We start from the raw sequence: 27,518 nt of genomic DNA, 5'->3' as shown, positions 1-27,518 counted from the left end.
GCCCCTACCTCTGGGCCGGGAACAGTGGGACTCAGTACCTTGGTCTGGTGGTCTGGTGTCCTCTGCGTCTTTGTAGTGTGGAACCAGGTGGCTGCCTGTCTGCAGCGGGGTGATTCGGTGTCTTCCGCATGACTCAGGACCTCGGTAGGGCATGCACAGACCTTCCGGGGTACGGAATGTCTTAAGAGTGAGGTGTCTCTCATTTTTTTATGGCCCACATTTACTTTGGAACACAAGCAAGAATTACTTCTTAATGTAAAGAAAATCTCAACATAAGATGATTTTGACCATTTTCTCTCTTTTACAGTATAATTCTAATTGAGATAGCATCATAGTACTTTCTTCTGTGTACTCAGCTCTAGGAGGTGGGCACACCACACGTGGGTGTAGAGAAATACTAAATTGCTCCTTAATATATTCCAAAGGAGTAAGAGGTTCAGATATGGAGTTCCTAATCTGAAACAAGCGAAACACTTATGGCATCCCATAAGTCTCTGCTTGATTCCTGTGCCCCCTATGTTATCCCCAGGGCATCCCCCAAGATTTATACTACTCCAGGGTAGGTAGCTACTGTCTGGAGAGAGAACCAGAAAATAAAACCAGACTGGACTATCTACCCTTTACCAGCACACGATTTTATCTTCCTCAGGGAATTCATATCCTTACTCAAGTAAGTACTCTCAAAGCACAAGTCACAACTGACTTCAGCCATAACAATCATGTTTAGGAAAAGAAGTATTGCTAGCAAACCAAGAGATTTAAACCACTGCTTTTTAATTCCTTGAAAGAGAGAGGAACATAGGTCAACAGTCAAATTAGGGCACGTTTCCTGCTAAAGAGATCACCTCCACAGATGGTAAGTCAGAGATTCTGCCCTGGGCCCTAGGGCACAGAAAGCTCTGATACATTTCTGTTGTCTCTCCAGTCATTTAGGCAACTTTTATTAGCAGCAATACAAGAGTACTCCTTTAAGGTCCATTTTAAATTCACTAAGTATTTGAAACTCATAGGTCCTCCTAGCAGCCATAATCTACATAGGAAAGGAACTCTTATTGACTTGCTATGCATGCATGAAAAGAAAGGCTGGCTAAGATAGTCCCATATTCTAGTTAGAATGTAAAAACACAAATGCAAGTTACCGATTGGTATTTTCCCCAGTGTAAGACAAAACAGTTGTTGCAAGTTGCCTTAGTCTGATTTTCTGGAAGGAGGAACACTCTGACTACAAGGGATTCTCAAATGAACTCCCCACAAGTTGGAGAAAAGTTTAAGGGGCGTCTTTAACTCACTCACAGAGAGAAAAAGCCAAATGCAGCTCAAGCTGGTTAAACATCCCCCAAAAATCACCATATAGCATTTTATAAGTCCACAGTGAATGTTCCAAAATCCACAAGCTGTCAGCAAAGGCATTTTTCTCCCCTACACGCATAAATGATGAAGACCATGCCTAGGTGGGAGAAAAGGTTCAGGTAGTTTTTATTCTATCAAAGGTTTGTTTTGTACATTTGTCTAGAGGTCTGTCTTGTAAGTAATAGAGAAAGCAGTCCAAACCTGTAGCTCAGCTCTTAATGGAGGCTTAAGAAAGGCTCTGACGGCATCGTTTCAGATCACTCTGAGACAGAGGGTATCTGATGATCACTGACAGAGTTCCCCTTTCACCTCACTGAGGAGTCCAGATAGGGACAAGATGTGGAGATTTTCTGGTGATTACTGAGATGCGCTGTGGGGAGCTAGTTTTTCTGAGGGACCTTTGGGTATCCACCAGAGAGTAGCCCTGGCCATGACTCCTCAGTTGTCACCTCAGTTTCCACTAGTTCATGCAATCAGAGATCTGTCTCTGAAAGGAACCCAATTGCCTATCTGGTCAACATTCCACCTGTCATTGGTGTCAATGGGAGTGGGGATTCACCAGAGGGCACCCAGGGAAACCTGTCCTCTGCTTTGAGAGTGGCAGCTGCCCTAAAGGCAATTACTAGCTGGCAGAGTAACCACTGATTGGCATTCTGTAAGGGACAGATAAAAGCCTGAACTGTTTATCTGAGACGATTTCATAAGAGACCTGTTTTACAACATTTTTAAGCAACTAAGTCCAAATGCAGCACATACAAAACAAGAATAAAACATAATTGTAACAAAAGACAATGTATAAGAAAAACAAGAAATTTGCAAACATTTAAAACACAACTTAAAATTAAGACACTTTTGAAACAAAAGCCAAAACAAAGGCCAGAATTTATGTGAAACAAAAACCAGAATCCATGAAACAAATGTCCAGAGCCTATGAAATTAATAGTAACAATCTATGAAGCAAAAAGACCAAAGTTAGAACCTATGGAACAAAAGCAAACTCGTACCTCTGACCAGTAATCTCGGTGGAAGACCTCCCAAATGATATAGGGGGAAAAGATCCAATTCCCAAACTTACTAGATGCTGAAACACAAGTTTGTGTTCTCTAAAATCAAAGAATGAATTCTAGGAACAGTGGAGGTTAAGAGTAGGAAAAATTTGTTGGGAGAAAGGAAGCTTTTGCCTAAGAGAGACAGAAGGGGGACCTGAAAGTGCGTTGCCCCAATATCACATTTTCTTTATTCATTCATCTGTTGATGGGTACACTAGCTACTTCCAGGAATTAGCTATTATGAATTGTGCTGCTGTAAACATTGGTGCACATGTATCACTGTAGTATGGTGTTTTTAGCTCTTGGGGAAGATACCGTGAAGGGAAATACCTGGGTCAGATGGAATTTCTAAATTTTCTTCTTTGAGAAATTGACATAATGATTTCCATACTGGTTGTACTAGTTTGCATTCTCACCAACAATTTAGGGGGGTTCTTTTTTTTTTTTTTTTTAACCACCGCCACACCAGCGTTTGTTATTCCTTGGCTTCTTGATGTTTGCCATTCTTTCTGGTATAAGATGAATATTAAGTTTGCTTTAATTTGCATTTCTCTAATGGTCAGAGGTGTTGAACATTTTTTCATATATGTTGGCCATTTGTACTTTTTCCTCTGAGAAGAGTCTGTTCATTTCATTTGCCCATTTCTTGATTGGGTGTTTTATTTTAGGTGGTCTAAGTTTTTTGAGTTCTTAAATATTTTTTCCCATTCTGTAGGTTGTTGCTTCCCTCTACTAATTGATTCTATTGCTGTGCAGAATCTTTTTAAATTTGATATAATCCCATTTGTTGATTCTTATTATTATTTCTTGTATAATTAGAGTTCTGTTTAAAAAATCTTTTTCAACACTTGTGACATCAAGTGTTTTACTTATTTTGTCTTCTAGTATATTAAGTTTTCTGTTTTAATGTTTAGATCTTTGATCCATTTTGATTTTAATTTAGTACATGGTGAGAGATATGGGTTCTGCTTCAATCTCCTACAAACAGATATCCAGTTTTCCCCACACCACTTGTTGAATAGGCTATCTTTCCTCTATTGTATGTTTTTGGCTCCTTTGTCAAAGATCAAATAAGTGAATTTGGCTGGGTATGTTTCTGCATCCTCTATTCTGTTCCATTGATCCACATGTCTGTTTTTGTGCCAGGAGCCAGTACCATGCTGTCTTTATCACTGTTGCTTTGTAGCATAGATTGATGTCAGGATTGTAAGGCTTCCTGTTTTGCTCTTTCTTCCCAAAATTGCTTTTGCTATTCTGAGTCACTTCTGGTCCCATATGAATTATAGGATTGTTTTCTCTAGATTGGTGATATGGCCCCAGTATTTTGATTGGGATTGTATTGAATCTGTATAACAGTTTTGGGAATATAACCATTTGGGCAATATTGATTCTGCCTATCCAGGGGCAAGGAACATCTATCCATTTTCTGAAGTCCTCTTCAATCTCCTTTTTCTGCGTACAATATAAATACTAATGCAATCATCATCGGGGATCTTAACACTGAATTGTGACAAAAAGATAGATCAACTAAACAAAAAAACCAATAAATAAATATCAGAGCTCAACCATACCCTTGAACATATGGGCACAATAGATAACTACAGAGTATTCCACCCTACTACAACAGAGTATATATTCTTTCTGCATAGTACTTTACACATTGTACTTTCTCCAAAATAGATCACATACTAGTCCACAAAGCCTTCTTAAATAAAAATAAAAGAATCAAAATCACCCCATGTATACTATCAGACCACAGTGCAATGAAAATAGAATTCAAACACAGAAGAAATCACAGAAAGTTTAGAACCACCTGGAAAATTAATAACACACTCCTAAACAACCAGTGAGTCACAGAAAAAAATCAAGGAAGAAATTTAGAAAATTTTGGAAGTTAATGACAATGCCTGTGCAACTTACCAGAACTTCTGAGCCATGATGAAAGCAGTATTAAGAGGGAAGTTCATTTCAGTCAGTGCTCGTGTTAGGAAAACAGAGTGAGCTCAAATAATTAACTTATGAAGAAACTTCAGATACTTGAAAAATAACAATCCAGGCCCAAACTGAAATTAAGGAAAATCATAAAGATTAGAGAAGAATCTCTCACACACTAAACTAAAATCGAAATGGATTAAAGATCTAAATATTAAAATAGAAACGCTGAATCGGCCAGAACAGAGGTTAGGTAGAACTCTTGTAGACATTGGTGTAGGAAAAGATTTTATGAACAAAACTTCAGTCGCCCAAGAACTAGCACAAACAATCAACTAGTGGGATCTCTTGTTACTAAAAAGCTTCTGCACAGCAAGAGAAACCACCAACAGTGTGAGGAGACAACCCACAATGTGGGAAAAAAATCTTCACCTGCTGTCCCTCAGACGAAGGTCTACTATCTCGAATCTATAAAGAACTTAAAAAAATCAGACCTCCCAAATTTAAAGACCCAATCCAAAAATGGGCATCTGAAGTGAACACACATTTCTCACACAAAGAAGTAGACGTGGCAAATAAACATATGAAAAAATGTTCAACATCACTGGTCATTGGAGAGATGCAAATGAAAACAATGCTGAGATTCCACCTCACTCCAGAAAGAATGGCTGCTATGATGAAATCAACCAATAACAAATGCTGGCGGGGCTGTGGAGAAAGAGGAACCCTGCTTTACTGCTGGTGGGAGTGTAGACGGGTGCAAGCACTGTGGAAATCAGTATGGAGATACTTCAAAGAACTAGGACTTGAAGTCCCATTTGACCCAGCTATTCCCCTGCTGGGTATCTTCCTGAAAGAATTAAAAGAATCCTACCACAGTGATATATGTGCACCCATGTTCATAGCAGCACAATTTGTAATAACCAAAACTTGGAAACAGCCCAAATGCCCATCAACTGGAGATTGGGTAAAGAAAATGTGTGTGTGTGGTTTTTTTTTTTTATAAAATGGAGTACTACTCAGCCATAAAAAATGAGAAATCAGAGATATTTATAGCTAAATGGATGCACATTGAGGCAATACTCTTAAGTGAAATAAATAGGACACATGTATAAATACCAAATAGTTTCTCTGGTGTGAGAAACTGAAAGTGTAAATAAGGACTAAAGGGTATAAAAGATAATGTGAAATAGGAAGAAAAGGGGCAAAGGGGAGGGGGAAGTGGGAGGGGTAGGGGAAAGGAAAGAAGGGAATGGAATTAATATGAGAAAAGGAAAAAATGGAAATAAAGTCTTTGTAAATAGGGAGGGGTGGAGGGGTTGAAGAGAGGGCATGGTTGGGGGAAAATAAGAACCAAGAGAGATTATGTAAAGGTGCAAATTTCCAATGATGAATGTAATTATATTGTATTCCTAAAATGTACCAATAAAATAAAAGTTAAAAAGATTAGAGAAGAAATCAGTGAAATTGAGGCTAATAAAACAGTACAAATAATTAATGAATTGAAGAGCTGGCTCTTTGAAAGAATAAGCAAAATAGATTAAACCCTTAGCCAAGCTTGCTAAGAGAGAGAGAAAAGATTCACGTCAATGAAATTAGAAATGAAAAAGTTGAAATCACAACAAACACCATTAATATTTAGAAGATAGTAAGTACTATGTAAAAGTGTACTCTAACAAATTGGAAAATCTCAAAAGAATAGATTCCTAGACTTATAGAAATTACAAAAGCTAACCCAAGAGGTCACAAAAATGCCAAACAACCTAATAACATGAAATGAAATTAAGACAATAATAAAAATCCTACCAACTAATAAAAGTCCAGGACCTGATGGATTCATTGCTGATTTCTATAGAACCTTCAAAGGTGTTACATCTTCAATACTCCTTAAGCTCTTCAAAGAAATTGAAAAGGACCTTGTGCTTCCAGACTCACTTATGTAAGTCAGCATCACTCTGATCCCCAAACTAGATAAAGTCCACCTAAAAAAGAAAACTACAGGCCCATATCCTCAATGAACATTGATATAAAACTCCACAAGATATTAGTGAATAGAATGCAGCACATCATTGCAAAGATTGTACATCCTGACCAAATAGGTTTCATTCCAGAGATGTAAGGATGGACCAACATATGCAAATCAATAAATGTAATACACCATATAAATAGAAGCAAGGACAAAAAACACATGATCATATCAATAAATGCAGAAAAAGCTTTGACAAAATCCAGCATCCTTTCATGATAAGAACTCTGAAGAAAATAGGTGTAAAAGAACCATCTTGAATTTGATAAAAGCCACTTATGACAAATCAAAGTGGGGAAAACTGAAAGCATTACCTCTAAAATCAGGAACATAACAAGAACTATCACCACTTCCATTCAACATTCTTAAAACATTAGCTGGAGCAATCAGGCAAAAGAAAGAAATAAAAGGGATACTTATAGAAAAGGAGGAATGCAAATTATCATTATGTGTAGAGGACACGATATTCTTCGTAGAAGACCCAAAGAACTCCACCAAAAAACTGTTAGAATTAATAACCAATTTCAGCAATCTAACAGGAGACAAAATCAACACAAAAAATCAATAGCATTTGTGTACACCAATAATGAACTTAGGAAGAAATTATGAAAATAATACCATTTTATGGTAGCATCAAGAAAAATTAAATGCCTAGGAATCAAACCTAACCCAGGAAGTGTAAGACCTCTACAGAGATTTTACATTTTAATAGTTAAGTTTGCTTCAAATCTTACCCTGTGGAAATTTCCTGGGCTATTATGTTGATTGTTTTTCTGATTGCTAGGTGCATTTAAAAAATTTATCATTGGTAAAATAAAAGTGTAATTATTAAATAAAAATTAAGGCACCAAGAAAGCACAAGAAGAATTGCGTTTATGGTATAACTAAGGGAGAAAAAGTAACTTCCCACTTCATGAAATCTAATGGAAATGTAAGTCTCCTCAAACATAATATTTGTTATCTGTTAAGGACCAGATATTTTTGTCTGACAAATAAGTATCAAGAATTATTATCACTTCCCATAATATTAATCTCTTAATTTTAGAATATGTAAAAGAAAATACATAAAATCACCTTTTAGTGTGAGAAAATACACATAAAATTCACCGTTTTTGCCATTTATATGCATACAATTTGGGGATATTTAGAACATTTAAAATGTCATGCAGCCATCAGTACTAGGTAGTTACAGCACATTTTATCGCTACAAAAGGAAACTCCGTACTCATTAAGTAGTCACTTTCCATTCCCCCTTCTTCATTATTCTTGGCAACTAAGTACCAGACTTAGGCACCAGTAAAATCTGATTAATGTTTCTTTGTATTTACCTACTCTGGATATTTCATATATGTGGGGTTGAGTTTTTAAAGGAGGAAAATTCAAGGTGGCTGTAGCCATTATTTGGTAAATGGGGTAAAAGCAAGTGTTCATATTTATTTAAGAACCAAGAGAAATTATGTAAAGGTGTAAATTTCCAATGATGAATGTCATTATATTGTATACCTAAAATGTACCAATGATTAGAATGAATAATCGATAATGCAAAATAGGAAGAAAAGGTCCAAAGGGGTAGGGGAAGTGGGAGGGGTAGGGGAAAGGAAAGAAGAGAAAGGAAAAAATTATGAGAAATGGAAAAAAAGGAAACAAAGTCTTTATAAATAGGGAAGGGTGGAGGGGGTGAAGGGAGGGCAGGGAATGGGGAAAAATAAGAACCAAGATGCATCATGTAAAGGTACAAGTCCCCAATGATAAATGTAAGTGTATTGTATACCTAAAATGTACCAATAAAAGAATTTAAGGAAAAAAAAACAAACAAGTGTTCAGATTTTATAATCTGTGGCTCTTCATTCTACCAGCTGACTATGCCGTAAAAGAACTACAAGCTGGAGAATGTTGATCATTGAGCAGAAATGAGTGGTGGAATATTTAGGTACTTTTGGTGTACTGGGGACCCCTGAAACATTACTGGAAACCTCTGCAGTAGGCTCCAGTCTCCTACTCAGTGTATGATGCAGAGCTTGGGCGGGGACGGGGAGAGACAGAACTAAGAAATACAGAAAGCAATGCACCAGGACAACCAATGCCAGTGGAACTGACAAAGGCCCTGGCCAGGCCAAGCCACTGATTTTTATTAGTAATCAGTTGGGGTAAAGGGAAGCTACATGCAAGGGCAGTAGTATGTGCGAGGATCTGCAGGCATGTGGTTTCTATGGAAATTAATATAAGCAAGAGTCGTAGAAGAAAAAACAAAGCATTCTCAAATTAGGAACAGAATAGACAAAATATATGGTTGTAATTAGAACATTGTCCTTCTAGTTAAGAAAATTTTAGGTGTGGGAATGGCATATGGATGTGAGTTACTCTGACCTCAGCATGTAGGCTTCAGCCAGACTCACGTCTATAAACAAGCCAATTGTGGGGTTAACTCTTTACTGCCTGCACTGCTTACAGCCTGCTTTGGGGCATAATCAGTATTGCGGTCTCCTACACTGGTGAAAGTCTAGAATTTCAGATGAATTTCTATGCCCCAGAACTAGAAATTTGGATGGAATTCCACAGGATATTCTTCCATTATTATAATGACTTAAGTTGGGTGCTGGAAATTACCTCTGTTTAAGCTGTGGGAATTTCTTAGCTTTCTCCATCTCTCCTGTCCTTTTCTCTTTCTATTTTTTTAAAGTAAGGGGTTTTTTTTGAGCACGCTGTATGATGCACACTGTGGAAATAATGGTGTACAAAGCAGGCTTTGTATTTGCTCTCAGAAAATTTATACTTATGTGAACACAAACCATATATAAGTAAACAAATAGATAACTATATGGTGTTATTGGTGTTGTGAAGGAAAATAACACCATATTATGACTACAAATAATTGAAATAGGTAGCTCCTTTCTACCTGATGCTCAGAAATGGCATCTCTGAGGATATGATATTAAAGTAGGGTCTGGAGAATGCAGAGGATCCAGCTACATGGAGAGTGATGTGTAAGAGTTTCAGGTGGAAGGAATATCATATGCAGTGGCATGTGGCTAAAAGGAGCAGCGTACTTTCCACCAAGAAAAGACCAGAAACAGTGAGATGAGCCTAGAGAACCAGCCAAGAGATCAGTCATGTAGACTTTAGTTCATGTCACAGAACTTATAAAAAGCCTTGTAAAACAGTGTTTTGTAAAAATGGCCTCAGAACTCATTCACCCGCAAAACTGTAACTGAACCAATGTGAGATCATGCACAATCCTCTTCTACAGAGTATAAATATTTACATTGTTGGTGTGCGTATGTGGGGGGATACAGTTATTGTGTTTTACTACTCTTTGTGGTGACAGACTCTGTGGGGGCTATGAGAATCCAAAGGGCTGTCTATCAATCTTTCCGGTTCTCCTTCCTTGAAGCACACTGTAGGGTTTCATACACTTCTATTGCCCTTGGAAGCAAGGTATGATCATGTGACTTGACTTGGCCAATGAAGTGTGAGCAGATATAACATAGGTCATTTCCAAGCAGCAGTTTTAGAAGGCAATTTGCAGTTAGCTCTAACTCTTTTACCCTCTGGAACTCTGACTGGCAATGCTCCTGATGGTGCTTGCTCAGTGTGGTGGTTTAACATTATTACTAGATGTGTCTGGGAGGTGTTTCCAGAAGACATTGGCATTGGAATTGGGTAGATGAGTAAAGATCACCTTCAGAATGGTGAAAAATAAATTTTTGTTGCTTTGGAGTCATATAGTTGATGGTTCACTGTTATAGCAATGCAAATATACTGAGACACATGGATTCTGAAGCACCTCTTTAGTACCCACACCGAGGATAGGGAGTCTCAGAGCTCTCAAGGAGAGGAGGGGAACAGCCTGGACCATTGATCCTTGCACAACTTCTATAGCTCTGCTTTGTGATCATCATGTATTGGCTTCCATTTAGGGTTTTGTTTGAGGAAAGGCTCCTATGAATAAAAACAACCTTGAAAGCCATTAGAATAATATAGTTACAGAGATCTTTGGCAGCAAGAGTTGAAAACCAAAGCTTTTTGATAAATTTTAAGATAAAATAAATTAGTAAGTTATTCATGGTAGCTGGTATTCTGGCCAATTAAAGTGTTAATGTAGCATCTTGTTATAACATTTAAAAAATGAATGCTTTAGCAATCAAGAGCATATGAATCCTTACAACATTTTCTCTGCCTCCTCAAAAACCAAATAATAGATTTGGATATATGTAGGTTAATCACTTAAGAACTTTGCTAAGTTAGAATTTAATAAGATGTTCCTTAAAACTCCTAGAATGTCCTCCTTGGCTCATGAATTAGTGGCTCTGAAGGGCACACTAGTAGTGTATTCTGACTTAAGGCAAAACTAGAGATTTTGAGAAGAGGCTATTGCATGGATTCCATTTTTGTTGTCCCAGGTACTTATTTGACAAATGTGATGCTACTGAGTGACATTAGCTCAGTATGGGATTTGGATTGTGAGTAGTCTGGTGTATGTGTATAAAATAGCTATCCTCTCATGAACTAGCTGGCCCATGTAGTCTCACAAAAAATATTCTTCCTATTTATCTTTAGTCCCCATTGGAGCTTCAATGATTCCTGTTCTTGGAGCACTGTGGGAAAAATAAAAAAGAAACTTGAAACTTTCAGAGTTTGTTGTCTGAAGTGGAAGAGGGAAGTCAGCTGCTTAAAGAAGTGAATTCAAATTTGAGACTTCAGAAGTTTGACAAGTTTTCAAGGGCCAGTATAGTTCTTTCAAAATTTTGTCAAGGGTGAACCCTGCAAAATTGTGTGCAGGCATGTGTGCATACTTGCATATATATATATATATATGCAAGTCTGTTGGTGACTGGAGCTAGAGAAGGAATGGAAATTCTTCTTCTTCCTCTTTTCATCTACCTGGAATGTCCCTGCTTTTCAGGATTTTCAAGTGAGACCACTGTTCCTAGAAGTCAACCTGAAGTATAGCACAGCTCAGTGAAGACTGTGGTTGGCCCAGGATCATGATCTCCATGAGCAGCCTTATCTCAGGGTGGGGAAGGGGACAACTTGGGCTCACACTGACTTCAAAGATACTGCAGCACAAGCACTCCATTTCAGGCAGGAAGAAATCAGTGACAGGAATTTTCACATCTCTATCTAAGTTTTCTTGGTGGTAATTATCAATATTGCCATTTTAATAGCTGAAGAAACAGAAATTTTTGAGTCTAAATAACAAAACCTGAGTTGAAATCCAAAATATCAGAGACAAAGTCATGAGATGCCATTTTTTCACTCATTTCTTTGTCTAAATTCAAAATGAAAATACTAGGCCAGCTGTGGCAGCTGTGGTGGTACCTTCCTGAAGCCTCAGTATTCTGGGAGACTGAGGCAGGAGGAACGAAAGTTTCAGCCCAGCTGGGGCAACTCAGCAAGTTAGTTAGACCCTGTCTCAAAATAAAACAAAATTTTAAAAAGTCTGGGTAAGTAGCTCAGTGTGATGGTTCCACATTTAATCCCCAGGACTGGAAAAAAAAAACATGAAAGAAAAGAAGAAAGAAAAGATTATCTACTCAGTTGTATTAATTCTGTTGGTGATGTTTGCAGTGGCTGATAACATCAGAACAATGACTCCTCAGAGCATAGGTCTAATAAAATAGCATGATATTTCATAGAGTTGATAAGTTCAAATATACTGCTTTTGGCTGCTGCCTCTAGGTGAGTTCTGTTCATTCTTCCACTTTAGGGTTGAGAGAAGTGGGTTTTGGAGAGGCTTCAGTCTGGTGCTTGCTGGAGAATGGCATGCAGTGAGTAGCCTTTGAGACATAGGAGGACATTTCCAAGTAGCTTGAGACTAGTTGCTTAAAGGGATGATAACACCGACCCAGGCATCAGGGTGGGTGGTCTGTGGCTTGGCGGATTCTTGGCTTACCTTTCAGTTTCCTCCAGACCAGGTTTCTTAGTTACTTTCTGGTCACTGAGACAAAAGACCTGACAGCCACAACTCTAAGGAGAAAGGGTTTATTTTGGCTTCTAGTTTGTAGAAGTTTCCATCTATAGTTGGCTGGCTTCAAGGCAGCGCAGCATGACAGAGGGGCGTGGTAGAGGAGAAATAGCTCATGTCATGGCAGCAGGAAGAAGGTGATTAAAGAAGAGGGAGGGAAATAGACCCTTCCAGGTCATTCCCCCTGTGACCCACCTCCTCCCAACAGGCTTTACCTTTCAACATCACATTTAGCTATAAAGTCTTCAGTACATTAATCTACTGGTTCATTCCCCTGTAATACAATCACCTCCCCAAAATCCCACCTATGAGCGCAGGAGAGTGTGGGGGGACATCTAGATATAAACCATAACATTCCATCCCTGCTCCCCAAAAGACTCGCGTACATACTTCGAAGGCAAAATTCATTTAGTCCATCTCTCAGAATTGCCACAGTCCTAACAGTTTCAGCACTGTGGAAAAGTTCAAGTCCAAAGTCTCCTCTGAGACTTTAAGGCAAACGTGTAGCTGTGAACCTCTATTAGAATCAAAAAAGAAAGTTAAACACTGACAGCATACAAAGAGATGGGCTAAACATTCCCATTCCAAAAGGGAGACACAGGAGGATAGAAAGGAGTGGGGACCAAAGCAAGACCTAAATTCAGCAGAGCAAACATTAAATTTTGTAGCTCCATGTCTAGCACCTGAGAAATCTGTAGCAAGATGTGAACTCCAAAGGGCTTGGGCTGCTAGACCCCTTTAGCATTGCAGATGGTAGTTGTACCTCTCATGGCTTCTCTTTTGGCCTGACTTTGCTGACTCCTTGTGGCTTTTCTCAGACAATCCACATTCTTGGCTTTTCCAACATCCTGTGATCTCTACTGCACTTTGGCATCACTCTCACAGCTTCACACACTGCCCTCAGGAGCACACTGCCTGGCCTCCCAGACCTTCTTCTGAAATCTCGGTGGAAGCCTCCCTGACCCTACAACTTTTGCATTCTATTTATGGGTAAAACTAGCACCACATGGATGACACTGAGGTCTGAGTGCCTGGATGGCTGAACATGGTTAAGTGAAATCTGGGGAATCAATTCCCATTCCTTAGGTTGCCACCATTTTGGAGCATGGTGCTCTGGACCTCTCTTCTCCAAGCAAAGTCTTTCACCTTTGCAATTTTAAGCCTGAAAAGGGTGGGCCTTGCTGGTTCCTCACATTTTCTACAGGGATTTTCTGTTATCCTTTCCAAAGTATTTGGCTTCTTTTTAACGCTAATCTTTACAACAACCACGTTATTCTCTACTCTATCTTTGCAGGCCCCAACTTTGCCAGAGATTCCTTTTGGGCCAAATTAAAAACTTTTTAAATAATTCAGCTGTACCATTTGCTCTGATTTTTCACATAGCTTTAAACTTCCAACAAACTTATGCTACAGACTCAATATTAGACTGTCTTGAAATTTCCTCTGTAAAATTAATTATGCCATTGTCCATAATCTCAGTCTCCTGCAAAATTTCCGAACATGGGCAAAATGCAGGCAAATTTTCTGCCAGAGCATAATACACATGGCCTGGAGTCCAGAGGCCAAGGCAATCCTTTTTCCCAACTGATACCTCTTGAGCTTGGTCTTTACTGGTTGCATTACTGTCAACATTCTGGTCTTTTGAGCTCTGACCAGAATGTCCCATCAAGCTGGGCTCACAGCATTCTAGGGCTGCTTCTCCAGCTGACATCTCCAAACCTTTCCAACCTCCTCCTATAAGCCAGTTTCAAAGGCTTCTGAATCACACAGGTCATGTCATAGCAATGATCCCATTTCTCTGGTACCAAAATCTTAATTACTTTCTCGTCACTGAGATGCAATACCCAACACCCACAGCTCTAAGGTGAAAAGGTTTATTTTGAGTCACAGTTTGTGGAGGTTTCAGTCCATAGTGGGCTGGCTCCAAGGCAGGGCGACATGGCAGAATAAAAACAGCTCACAGCATTATAGCAAGGAGAGACAGGGAGGGAGGTAGACTCTTGCAGGACATGGCCCCAGTGACTCATCTCCTCCTATCAGGATTCACATTCCAAACACCACATTGTGACTCATCACTAGAGTAATCCACTGATGAGTATCACACCCCTATGATCCAATCACCTCATCAAAGCCCTACCTATAAGTGCACGAGGCTTTGGGGAGGACATCTAGATATAAACCATAAACCAAAGCAAGGTGAAATTTTAATTTTTAGAGTACAAGAAGGTATGTACTTTTTTTTGTTTGTTTGTTTTGTTTTAGGTTATGTAACCTTTTTTTTTACGGTACTGGAGATTGAACCCAGGGTCTTTGCACTAAGCTACATCCCCAAGCCTTTGTTGGGGGGTAGAAGGTATGAACACCTTTTAATGGCTCACAGTGTTTTATTCTTTTTTCAGAAGATTTGTGATAAAAATACATGGCGTTTAATGAGTCATAGTATGTTGGATGATCACAGAATAAAAACAGGACAAATCTGTAAAGTACAGTCTTTCTTGTGAGACAGAATATTCATCTACCAAGAGAAATCCCAACATGATTAGGCCCCCTATTTATACTGCCTACTGTTCTAGTCTCAGACACCAGCTGACTTGGGGGAAACATTTAAAAAATATATAAATAAAAGTGAACTCAATCAACTGCCCCACCCTCTGCCCTTTCTCCAAGTTCTTCAGGTGGGATAAGGATGTGAGGCTGGATCCTGTGGACAGGGCTTGAAGTTCTGCTGCCTGGAAGCCAGGCAGACTCATGGAGTCCCTGAGGTAGCCCAGAACTTTTCTTTAAGCAACTACTCAGTGCTGTAGGCATAGAGAGTGACAGAAGAGACACAGAAACTGCAGGCAGGAGGCCTGACATCCATGGCCCAACTCAGACAGCAAGGACAGAGGGTCACTACCTGTCTGTAAAAATGCTATTGAAGCATACACTTCTCCCCAAATTCACCATCCACAGTTGGTCATTCAATAGAAAAGGTCAAAACCACTTGTTTTTCAATGAAAATCCTTCACATCCACCTATGTTCAAAGATAATAATTTATGATATTTATGATTATTAATATGATATATTTATGATATAACAGCTTCCTTTTAAAAAGTGATTACCACAAAATGTTTAAATCCCAAGTGTAGAAAGGTCTACTTTTCTATAAATGTAGTTCTTATAAGATGAAAGATACACATACACACAATAAAAGCAATGGTATCTTGTGTGTTTAGCTTTAAGCTAAATCCACCAAACAAAACTAAAAAGTTTTAAGCTAGTTAGCCATTTTCCATTGCAAGTGATCTCAGCTCATTTAGACTAACACAGAATAAGCCAGATCAAGTAAGATATTTACCATTTTTCCTATCTGAGGGTGTACATCTACCTCTCTGATGAATGATGGTGGGAATCAAGCTATACTGCCAAGTCCCAATTTCCCTTTCTAAACTGAAGGAAAAATTAATAATCAGTGTTGTAGTATATGTAGCATAGTACCTTGGCCAAATGTGGCTAGAGTCAACCACTGTTTTTCCTGTTTTGGAACTACAGCTTATTAAAGGAGACCATGGTAAACTGGTCAGTAAGCAGGATGGTATGTTTTAGTCACAGGGAAATTGTCTTTCATGGGGCAATTTTGTAGGTTGCAAGTGAGCCAACTCATCCTTTTCACACAACTAGACACTGTTTGGACACTTTAGCATGACTTGGTTTTGGACAAAAATTAGTTGCTAACATTCTTTAGCTCTATTATTATTAGTTCAATGGAGGAAAAAAGAAAATATAATCAGCATTAGATAGCTTAGGGATGAGAGTGAGAAAACCATAAAGAAGAGGCCATGCTAAAACTGATTGGCAGTGTTCCATCACTGCCTACCTATAGGTTTGAGGCAGGTGTCTTCATGCACGCACCTTTTAATGCCTTACCATGTGTCATTTGTGAGTCTGTAGTGACCCTGGAGTGATGGTGTCTTCTTCCATCACCACCTTCTGCCCATGTGACCAAAGGGGGCCTTGGATGTGGTTAGTATGGCACCCCAAAAGATGCTGAGAACCTGAGTACCTTCCTGAAGACTTTGCCTCATCTTTGGACAAGTGATCAGCCAGTGGCTTGGAGTTGGGGCAATAGTATCTACACCAGAAGCTTAACTTCAGCAGCCAGCTTTGGAGGACGTTGCCCCCAGAGTACTTGGTCACCAACAGCATCATGAAGACTTCTGTACAGATGGAGTGGATTCCAATCATGTTGTCCAACTGCCTTTTGCTCAATCCACACTTGAGTGCAGCCATGAAGTCCTGAGTTACTCTTCCAATGCTTGGACCCAGTATGTGAAAGCCTACAACACATTCATTGTCTTGAAGATTGCAGGCTATTTTTGCATAACATTGTTATTGTTTCTTGATGGAACTGTGCATTCCAACAGCCAAAGAAAACTATTGTAGATCTCAACATTTTCTTCCCCAATAGCTTTCTCCTCAAAAAAGCCATAAACACCATATTTCAAAGCAGTAAACACAGTGTTTGGAACATTTTCATAGTCACACTTGATGGTGGAGCCACCATCCAGCCACCTGGATGGCTGCTGGGGTGAGCTCCAGCTTGCCCTCCAAGATATCACCTATGGCATAGATGTAAGGCACATTGGTCTGCTCCTCATCCATGACAGACATTTTTCCAGTCTTTTCATGGATCTTGACCCCCACACTTCCTAAGCTAATATTTCTTATACAAGCACCTCTTCCTATGGCCAACCACACCACATTATACTCTCCTTTGATGGTTTCCTTGTTATTGTTATTGTTATTGGTGGACTGAGCTATATCACCTTCTGTGGACCTGGTGTCCCTACTTCAGTTTGTTCAACTTCAATTGATACAAACTGTTTTATAAACTTGATACCATGTTCTTCCATGTGTCCACCAATTTTGTTGGCCATATCCTGATCAAATCCTAAGGAGAATGACCTGTACCATAACAGTGATGTCTAAACCTATACCAGCCAGAAATCCAGTACATTCCAAAGTGACATAGGATGCTCTAACCAGCAGGGTCTTACTCAGGCAGTAAGGTAAGGAGAAAAGATCATCACTGGTAAGGCAGTACTCTTTGTCACCGGGGATGCCCAAGTTATGTGGTCTTTCACCAATGGCAATGCGAAATCCCTCTGTTGAATAATGTTTTTCTTTCCCCTTATTATTTGTTGCCTTAATCCTATGAGGACTAACAAATTGCCTATAAGCATTCTCATAAACTACCTTTTCTTCTCCTGAAGAGCCACTCAATAGCCCTAGTTCTGAGAGCCGAAGCAGTTCTGTACAGTTTCTGTCATTTTTTACCAGGCATGTTTAACTGTATCCTTGACTTTCCATCCATAGTTATGAGAGTCTCACAGGGCTTGTCCTAACAGAGCCACTTGGTACATCAGTTTCTTAGGTATGCAACCCACATTCACACACATTCTTCCAAGACCCCATCTAGTTCCAAGAGGATTTTCAGTGACAAAATCCAAGACCATCTCCTTCTTGCCATATTTGGCTGCCTCTTTGGCAACTACCAGGCTTCCTGAGCCTCTGCCAGTGATGACAAAGTCGAAGTCATAGGATTCAGGAAGATCCTCAGAGCCATTCATTTTTACTGGTTGTGGAAGTCTGCCCCATGATAAGTCCACTAGATCAAGTTTGAGCGATAAATAAGGGACACACATAGCTTTAAATAAGTTCTTTACCCCAGTATAAGACTCAAATGCTGAGGATGACCACAGTGACTATCTCTGTGAGCAGAACTCCCAGGTCGGCCAAGGCTGAGCTGGTGCATCCTCCTGGGGTGTCTGGCAGGGTTTGAATAGGGCAATGATCCTTAGCTGTTAAAATGACTGTCTACCACCCATGACTATGAAGATCCAGGCAGTGTAATATTTTCCTTTAGGAGGCTTTGAGGAAGCAGTAGCTTCACAACACTGGAACATCACAGAACATAGGAATACAAAGTAATGAAGTAAATGATGGACAGCTTCGACCTGGGCTACTCTGGGACTTGACCTGCTCAGCCTGACAGCCACCTAGGCTTCCTTCTTCAGAATTTTTAAAAGTTTTTATTTTGAGACAGGGTCTCACTAAGTCACTAAATGGCTCCGGCTGGGCTGGAATTTGAGATCCTTCCACCGTAGCCTCCCAGAGTGCTGGGATTATAGGTCTGTACCACACATCCAGCTATAACCATTTTAAAAAGTTATAAACAAAAATTGTATAAACTTAAGGTATATACAACATCATATCTTAATGTACATACACATAGTGAAATGATTACTACAGTCAAGCAAATGTGTCACATATATTGCCTCATTTAATTATTTTATTTTATTTTTTTGATGGGTAGACCTAAAATGTATGTTCTTAACAAATTGCTAGTACAGAGATTCCTCATTTAACAACCAAGTTCCATTCATGTGACCAGGTCATTAAGTGAAACGGTCGCTAAATGAGGAATTGTACATAGTGTGTACAATATTCGGAACAAAGAAATGGTCAAAGGAAACTCTAATTCGATGAGTTTGCTTTTATTTGCATAACTCTTACATACAGTACTGTAATATATAACAGAACATAAAACCACAGTACTGTACTATACAGTACAATCAGCAGAAATTACAGTGCTATATGAACAAGGTGTACTGTATTAAAAAAAGACGTTGAGGCTCTATAAACAAGACGTACAGAACTGTACAAAGAAAGAGACACATTGTAAGTCTGAACAGCACATCCTGGTTGCAAGTCTGAGTACTCGTTAAACATATAGGTTGTTAAACAAGGAATATCCGTATACAATATAGTATTAACTGTGGTCTTCATGCTGTACCTTAGAATTTTTTATATAACTGCAACTTTGTACCTTGTCACTAACATTTCTCCATTTCTTCCTTGTAACCTGCAAGGACAATTTTATTTATTTATTTTTTAAATTAAGATATAACTCACATACCATAAAACCCATCCATTAAATGTCCAAATTAGCAGTGTTTAGTATGGTCATACCCAGGCACGACTCATGTATGAGTTTACCTTGCTTTCCTGAATATCATAGCCACTGGTCAGTGCCATGGTGAACCAGGGCCTTTGGGAACCTTATGCCACTAAGGGAATATTTACAGGTATCACAGGATGCAGGCTCATTCCCAGTTAGGCCAAGATTGGTGCTTTTATTTATTTATTGAAGCTACAAAATCAACACTTCTTGGACAGCAGGATAGGAGAGTTAAATCACAGCTGGAATTGTGCAGAAGATGTCACGTTTATCAGGGTAACCTCCCCTTTAAGTTTATCTCAGATGCTGCAGTTTGTATCCCAGGAGAGTAAAACCAATTCTGGCCTTCCCCAGAGCCTAATTGTAATCTTTAAAAGGCAGTGGGTCTTGGCAGCTGCCAGCCAGTGCTTCCCATCTCTTGTCATTACTGGAAATGGATGCACAAGATGGAAGCAGTGAACTCCATTTTTTGCATTTCCTCCTTAGTGACTCTACCAGGGTCAAAGCCAACCCTGAGGATATATTCGCAGTCATTGCCCACCCTATAGCAGCCTCCCCGGTGAGCTCTTCTTTCCACCAGCACCTTCCCTGGGGATTGGCTGTCCTGGCCAGGGTGCTTTGGGACTCTGATTGGATAATGAATAGGTCCTCACAGTGAGGATCATCAGCAGCATCAGGCATACCCTGCAACTTGTTTGAAACACATTTTAGGCATCACCAAAATCAGGAACATTGAGAATACTGACTAGCAAGCTGTGTTTTAACAAGCCCACCAGGAGGTTCTGCTGTACCTTAAAACTTGAGATATACTGAGAAGGCCTCAGTCAGTTGAAGATTAAAGTGCTATATGTAACAAGATGGCTCTGAAAGCTGTTGCCAAACCAACAAAAGAAAAAAGGCCGACTCAGACCTCCAAGGCACGGCCTCAAATACTGACAAGTTGTATCATTTTCATGTAGCCCCCAAACGAATGAGCCCCACTCCTACCTATGTCTGTTGTTTTATCATTTGATAATCTTTCTTCACAAAGCTCTTTATTGTTAATCTCATTACAAATAGATTAAATTAAAAAAATAATAGTGGTAGTGGAGAGAGAGTGAAAAGAACTTTTTAAACCTTGCTTTTCCTTATGTCTGCTGACCCAGTTAATCTAATTTGAAGACAACTGCATTAAATATGTCTCATTTCAGGGATGGCATTTTTAAATGCTGGGACTTAAAGAGTTTATGATCCCTAGCCATGGTGCTATTTAAATCTTTTGTCCAGATGTCTGCTGTCAAATAAAAGCCAAATCCAGGTTGAGGTAAAGAGAGACTTTATTCAAAGGATTGGTGTAGTGGGGGAGAGAACTTTGCAAGAGGGAGAACCCTCAAACTATGATCTGCAGGCATTGCAAAGGTCAAGCAAAAAGGAATTTTCTTTCTTCAGGAGAGACAAACAAGGCTAGACATAACCAGGCTGAGCAGGAAATGTCTGTTCTTGGGGACAGCCAGTTCTCCTGAGGGGTCATTCAAAGGGGTTCACTGTTGGGCATTTTGATACTGTTAGCAGGTATTTTGTCCCAATTGGACAGTGGCTACGAACAGTTCAGCTAATTGTGAATGGCAATGAGTGAAATGTGGAGAATCCTAGGTAAACAAAGGACTTACAAGTCTTCTCAATGTCATGTGGTTCAAAGGGGTAACTTTTTGCTGTAAGCTCTTTCCCTGAATACCAAAACATGAAAGGATTTTATACCTTTTGCTATTTTCCAACCAGCATGTATCATTGTCAGTACATATTATTGAAACATGTTAAAATGCAAACCTCTTTGTGTTTGTCTAATAAAACAATTCTCTTTACTTACAAAACATGTTTGTTGACTTATTTGATTAACCTAGGTGTCTTGTAATTAAAGAACTTTTACTTTATTAAGTAAATCCTAAAAAGAATTTCAGAAAGTCATAACCAAACTTAGCATTAAACACATGCAAATACTTAATATAGATGTTTTAAAAATACTTTGAGAGTAGAATTGGGCGAACTATTTAAAGCTAGATGCAAGAGCTGCAACTGAAAAAGATACTTCATATTTTTTCCATGTCAGTAAATGGTATGTAAAGTGTGTCAAACTGGTGAACAAAGAAATACTAGAAAGTAATGAATTATATACAGCAATGAGAGTATAATGTGGCTGAGAGGATATTCACAAGTTGTCACATTAGCACTTTCTTAAAAGTAATAATCATAGATTAAGTACTTTCTTCATGTGGAAGGCTTAATTTAAAAAAAAGCTACTAAGAGCAGAGAAATTTACAGAGAGGGGAAAATGCTTTAATTTTATAATCCCACATTTTTCAATGCTGTGGTCCACTGTGACCATCAACTGACTATAACTTGTATATGTAAAGCAAATCCCTCTAGTGTCATCCTGGGCTCATGTCATACTGTTTTATAGTTTTGGAGTTATTCCTCATCACTGTGTCCTACATTATGAGATCTTAAACAAACTGATGGTATAAAATGCAAATTCCCCACTGAGGATTTGTTCCTGACCTTGCTGGTATTCTGGGTGGCTTTTTAGCAGAAGAGGAAAGTCTTATCCCCAGGGAAGACTCTAAGACCTCTCAAGAATGGTAAGACTAAGTATCTTAGTCTACTTAGGCTGTTTTAACAAAGTGAGTGGCTTATAAACAACAGACATTTACTCTTTAGAGTCCTGGATGTTGGAAATTCCAAGATTAAGACATGGCAGGTTCAGTGTAAGGGCCCAATTCTTGATTCACAGATGGCAGCTTTTCCTGTTATCCCATATGGTGGAAGGGGCAAATCAGCTTGCTTGGGCCTGTTTTATAAGGATCTGGTCATGAGGGCTAATCACATTCAGGAGGGCTTCATCCTCATGACTGAACTAGCTCCTAAAAGGCCCTACTTCACAATACCATCACCTTGGAGGTGATGATTTCTATATTTGAACTTGGGGAGGACACAGACATTCAGCCCATAGCATAGGAAACTATTACGAATTTTCCAGGCACTCTCTTTGGCAGTTGATGAACTTTATTTCATTTAAGGTGAGAATCAGTCTTTTTACTATACTACAGGAAATTTCTAAAATGCACTTTTGTGGGCGAAGATTTCTGAAGGGTGAGAAAGAATCATGGGAAGGGCTGGTCTTTCCAGCTTCTCTCAGCTCTGAGTCCCAGTGAGCTTGCTTTTTAGGCTCATCTTTGCCAAGTTGTGGCATCAATTCTGACACAGGCAGGTGATCAGAACACCCTCTAGAGAACAAGCGCTAGAATTTTCACTGCCTGCCATGTGCTTGTTTTCTGGTGTATTCACTAAGACCATCTCCATCTTTCCACAAAATAGGTCTGGCTGCTCCCTTCTACCTAGTCTCCTTTGTAGCACTCCATTTCTTGACTGGGGCTGAGTTGGTAGCTACCTTGACTCTCTAGCTCTTGTTTTCCAAATGCTGGTTATCATGATAAATTCAGTTGAAGATTTTTGTGAAATTTAGGGCAGAGACACTTCTTTAGAGAACACTAGCTTCTCAAATATAATATAAAGCCAGACCTAGAAGACACCGGATATAGTAACAGAGAAGCTCCATTCCCTGTCAGTATAGCACTAGGTTACCCCTTAGTGGGGTTCCAGGTGTTATAATCCCACGATAAATGTATGTACTTGTAAAATTAGACTCTAGTGCCACCTAACACTTTATTCCTTGTGGACAATTCCTCTCATCAATAGGTTTTCTTAGCTTAGAAAACTCTTTCTGTACCATTTAAAATAGCATTTTTGTTCTTTCTCTTCCTTATACTTGGCCTTTCAGAAAATAAACTTAAAACGATTTAAGAGCATTAGAATATTTTTCCATGTTAAAGTTAGAACTGAAATAGAGTTTCACAGAGGGAGGCAGACTGGTTACTAACATATGTTCCAGGATGTAGTTCACAGGTTTGTAGTGTCAGAAATTAGAACTGTGTGATGCTGTGAGTTAAACAGCCTTGAACATACATAGACTAAATCTACTCACATGAGGCTGGTTTATAATCACAGTAACATGTACTTGTTTACATTGAGAAATCTGATTTTCAAGAAGACTAGAATACTTGTTTTAGCTGTGTAGCACATTTTCTCCCTTCTAGAAAAGGCATGGGTTTTGGTGAGCCATGGGAAATAGGACAATACAGAGTAGATGAGCTCACTGGTTGTTGTCATCTTCCTGTAGGTCCCTTGCATAGTCACAGCTTTCTGGGTAGAACTTGTTAAAAGATAACCTTTAACAAAAAGTAAGGTCGTGACTCTCATACAAATATAAAATAAGTGTGTAAACTATTTTATGTAACTCATTAATCAAGGGAAGGACCCAGCAAGATGCTACAACCAGTTCAAAGTAGTTAATGTGCCACTGACTTATATGGAGAAAAGAATGTTGAAATAAACTTACAAGTGGACATAAACTGGCTTTTTTCCTGAGGATTGTGGTTGAAGGAGTCAACAGAACTGCCACCAGACAGATTTTATTTTCATGTCTGTAATCAACAATTTTTTACACTGTTACCAGTTACTACACAAAGAGAATGAAAGAATAGCATCACCAAAGGTTATGCTCTACTCAGTGCATAGTTTTCCCACTCAAGATACCAAGTAATCTTTTTCGCTTGTTCTAACTTTCCTTACAAACTTGTCTGACATTTTCTCTTGATTGACAGTCATCTTGGAGGTCCTTTGTACAACAGATTTCTCTCAGCCTTCAAAGGTCCCTAAACAGCATACTCTAAGGAAGTACTTTTAATTATTTAAGACAACCCTTAAATGGTCTTTTGTTTAGTTAGAATTTATTGAGCATTTAGTATTTGAGTCCCAAATTTGGTTGACCAGAATCACCTAGATTTTTAGAACTACAGACTCCCAGGCCCATCTGTGGGTTTTTTTGACCCAGGTACTTGAGTATTGAAACCTTGATAATATGTCCTTAACAAATGCATGTTAGGAGTTTGTACTTATACTCCAAGTGTTAGACAGAGGGGCCTGAAGGGGGGAAATGTCATAGTTGATGGAGAGCAAGGATGGATTATGTAGAAATATTTGAGATAAAAGGGATAGGACCTAGTGACAAATTGAATATTGTAGGAGGTGGTGGAGGAGGAAGAGTTTTCACGAGTTGAAGGTGACTTCCACTTTCTGAAGGCCTCAAAAGACAATTACAACAAATTTGAATATCTTAATTGGGTTTTATCTGCAATTCTCAAATTGGGGAAATACACTTGAGTGTCCTGATGAGCTGAGCAGAAAAGGTTGGCCTTATGGGCGAAAAAGGGCTGAAGAAAGCAGAAACAGAACAAAAAAGTGGATTGGTCAGTTCGAAGTTACTTTTTTATAAAGGTAAAAACAGAGAGGACTAACTTATGCTGGTTGCAACTGGCCTTTTCAGGGATTTGGCCGTTATCTCTTTCTCTTCTGATTTTTTGGAAGATCAGGTAAACAACTTACTTTGACTCGGTCACATGGAACTTCAGCATGAGTGGCTCCATTTTGACTTGGTCTGTAAGGTATTGTACAGGAGCTCAGCTCAAACTAATGATCTCCTGTAAATTTTATTGTACAAGTGACTTGTTGGATGGCAATAAGGCCCGTTATCTTCTGAATAACATTAAGATCATTAGGACGCTCCCATTACATTAATATACTTTAGCAGAGCATTTTCCTCTACCACCAATCTGAAATTAATTCCATGATCATCATCAGTTTAGAAAGATGTATTCTGTGGTAGTATATGGACAATATAGAGGACCACACTCTGTTTTTGTTCTTGTTTTTTTTTTTTTGTACTGGGGATTGAACTCAGGGCCTTGCGCTTATGAGGCAGGCATGGGCGCCACTGAGCTAAATCCCTGGCCACACACTCTATTTGTTTTTAACAAAAACTACTATGAAACATGTGACATATCTGATAATTTTGTCTGGACTCCATTAAGTTACATTAAATAGGCATTTAAAATTCATCATGCAAAAGAAAGGAACCCTGCAAAATCCAAAGTCACAATACTGTTTGTGTCCTAAAAGGAAATCGTAAAAGAAAAGCCTGAGCTCTGCTATATTGCAGGTTGTATTTCTCAAAACCATTTGTATAAGTGAAGCAGACATGCCTTGTTCCCAACACAACTACTTTCTATAAAGAATATAAATGCCCTTAATTGACATATGCTTTCTTGGAGGGGAAAAAAATCACCTCAGCGAACAGTAATCAATGATGCCAAAGACAGCTCGGTTGGAGGTTCGAGTGTTTCACATGATGGGCATCAGAAGATGAATTCAAGAGCCCCTAATCCACCAGTGTTGAAAAGGAACAGCCTGCACAGCAAGCAGCAGGTGTTTTATCCTTTCCAGCAGCTGGGGTATATATCCCAGAATAGGCCCAACATATTACAGCGCTGATTATTGGAGTGGTGGGGAATAATATGTCAATACCGAGCTGCTTTTTTGGTGGAGCATGTAGGATTTCCTCTGCTTCCCTCTCTATTTTCCTTCCCTTTCTATTTTCCCTCCAGCTTGCCTTCCCAGATCCTGTGTGTGTTGCCAGTAACCATTTGGATTTTAAAGGCTGGAAAATAAGCCAGGTTCTCTCTCACCTGGGGTTGATCAACTGCCAGCTGCTGTTTTCTTCTGGGTGTCATCACAATCAGTCTGTCACTGAGAAGGCCATGCACTGCTGCCAAAGAGGACCTGAGAAGCAGCCTGAAACTCAGACGCACTGATTCATATCAGGGGCTGATATTTTCAAATGGCTGTCAGTTATCTCATTTCCTGGCACATTTTTCTAGAGATTCTTTTGGCTCTATGTATGTTTCAGAATTTTGATTTCCACATAGATATTTGAAGATCTAAATTTCCTATAATATAAAAATGAGCGTGCCATCTTTCTTATCCATGCACACCTTGATCATAGCATTCGTCACAGTGTATTGGATTCAGCTGTAAGAATCTGCTGCCTCCTTGGAAGCCACCTTATTCTAATTCATTTTCATATCTCACCACTTAGCACAATGCTAATATATATTTCACTTGAATTTCTTCCTTATTCCCTTCAGGGATAAGTCTAAACTCCTTAGCCTGGTAATCAAAGCCTTATTTATCTTTTCACCTTATTTTCCTTTGATTACCTACTTAGAGCCAGTATGTTGAACAGTATGGACTTATGGGATGGAATCATAAAGCAATTTTAGTTTTGCATCTTTTATCCTTTAAATCTGCTCTAAAGTTACTTTTCCTCTCATCCTTGGAGTTTTCTAGCTACTCTTGGATAGTACAAATCCTTAAAGTCACTTCAGATTGCACAATGCAGTCTCAATTGAGTAATTGAAATGTTTGGTGCCATATTATAAAACCATGAACTCAGATCTACTGTAGGCAGTATGTCTGGAGCCAGAGGAGGTTGTGTGACCAGCTTTTCTTTCCTTTTAACTTCTCGAGCTTCTTCCCCCTCAGATTGTTAACCATGATGGCTAATCCCTCCAGAGTGGAATAAGAGAAGAAGAAAAGAAGCAAGATAACTCTTCTTTGGCTGGTACTGACAGAGTGGTCAAGGCTCAGTGTCCTCACTTGGCAGGAATGTAATGTTGATCTTTTCTATCATGATCATATTCATCTCTTTTTCCTGGCTTTTCCCAGCCCTGAGGAATCTGGAAATGCCTACAGCTTCTCTTTGCTAAGGTCTTTTTGCTCCTTCTAGTGATCTTGGATAGAATTAGTGGAATGCCATGGCAGCTCACACCTGTGAATAGCTGACATCTGGTCTCTCAGAAACATGGTGACAGACACTAAGAATGATGCAGATCCACTTCCTATAAGATCCTCTACTATGCAGAGCCTTCAAAGAAATTAGCCAACTCAGCTGTCACCCTTCAGACTTTTTTAGTTTGAGTCAAGCACCCAAACTGTAGAGAACTCATCTTAGTTCTCGCTGAGTACTTCTATTAACTATCTTTTTTTTGTATTAAATTCTTTTATTGGTACATTGTAGGTATACAACACAATTACATTTCTCATTGGGAATTGTATCTTTATATAATGCATCTTGGTTCTTATTTTTTCCCCATTCCTAGCCCTCCCTTCACCCCCTCCACCCTTCCCTATTTACAAAGACTTTATTTCCATTTTTTCCATTTCTCATCATTTTTCCTTTCCCTTCTTTCCTTTCACCTCCCCCT

The 27,518-nt window shown here is 39.1% G+C and overlaps 1 protein-coding gene and 1 pseudogene across 4 annotated transcripts in view; one reads left to right on the top strand and one right to left on the bottom strand.

Moving 5' to 3' along the window:
• Positions 1 to 27,518, top strand: part of Frmpd4 (FERM and PDZ domain containing 4) — a 1,030,958-nt gene that overhangs the window by 174,091 nt on the left and 829,349 nt on the right. The window lies entirely within an intron of this gene.
• On the bottom strand, positions 16,236 to 17,950 carry LOC101706640 (thioredoxin reductase 1, cytoplasmic pseudogene; annotated as a pseudogene).

Source organism: Heterocephalus glaber, unplaced genomic scaffold (genome assembly GCF_053883595.1).
Source record: "Heterocephalus glaber isolate CG9 unplaced genomic scaffold, H.glaber_assembly_v1.0 deba00001594, whole genome shotgun sequence".
Lineage (NCBI taxonomy): Eukaryota > Metazoa > Chordata > Mammalia > Rodentia > Bathyergidae > Heterocephalus > Heterocephalus glaber.
The sequence above is the reverse complement of the archived record's forward strand: the minus strand, read 5'-3'. Positions and strand labels throughout refer to the sequence as shown.